Source organism: Wasmannia auropunctata, unplaced genomic scaffold (assembly GCF_000956235.1).
Source record: "Wasmannia auropunctata unplaced genomic scaffold, wasmannia.A_1.0 LD336074.1, whole genome shotgun sequence".
Classification (NCBI taxonomy): Eukaryota; Metazoa; Arthropoda; class Insecta; order Hymenoptera; family Formicidae; genus Wasmannia; species Wasmannia auropunctata.
In genome coordinates this window covers 4718074-4718838 of record NW_012026816.1, presented here as the reverse complement: position 1 = coordinate 4718838, position 765 = coordinate 4718074, and the positions used below count along the sequence as shown (strand labels likewise).

The following is a 765-nucleotide window of genomic DNA, read 5'->3' as shown; positions in this document are numbered from 1 at the left end:
TCATATCTTCGCTATCATATTTTCTTCGCCTTATATTTTCGCTATTAAATGTAGCATTTTTGCATAGACCTATAAAATAGTCTGCGCGCCCTATTGTTCTCGGTGAGGTAAAAGCTAGTGTAAAAGGGCTACACTCTTATGCTCTGTCCTTGTTCAATCGTTGGTGGGGAGTAGAAAAGAGGAGAGACTCGCACCGGTCACCGCGCTGCGCCACGCTCAGAGCATAAGAGTGTAGTCCTCTCACTCTAGCTTCTGCCTCATCGAGAACAATAGGGCGCGCAGTCTATCTTTATAAGTCTATCCATTTTTGTAATAAATTCTTTATTTGTAACTACAAAACATAATGTAGGTATACAAGGTGTCCCGTAACGCTTAATTAATATTTCAAGGCATGAAAGAGAATGCAATTTTGAACTAAAAATTCCTCTTTCAATTTTGGTTCAAACCATTATTTACAGAGTTATTAACGAATAAAGCTAATCAATTAGATCGCGCTTAGCCGGAGTACGCAGGAGCGTAGCGTGCGGTACTTGTGGCTCTTTGCGCTCACTAATTCGCATACATTCTCTCGACACACTTACAATTTTATTCTAATTTTTCATATTAATATGTAAATAAATGAAATAAATGAATAAATACATAAATAAACACTCAAATAAATAAATAAAAATAAATTTTATTATCAAATTAAATGTTTGTAAATAATTTATTTACACAATTTCTTCAAAAATTGTTTTGCTATGCATGATTCTTACGTATTTTTTT

The 765-nt window shown here is 34.1% G+C and overlaps 1 protein-coding gene across 1 annotated transcript in view; it reads left to right on the top strand.

Moving 5' to 3' along the window:
- Positions 1-765, top strand: part of LOC105449800 — a 26150-nt gene that overhangs the window by 13913 nt on the left and 11472 nt on the right. The window lies entirely within an intron of this gene.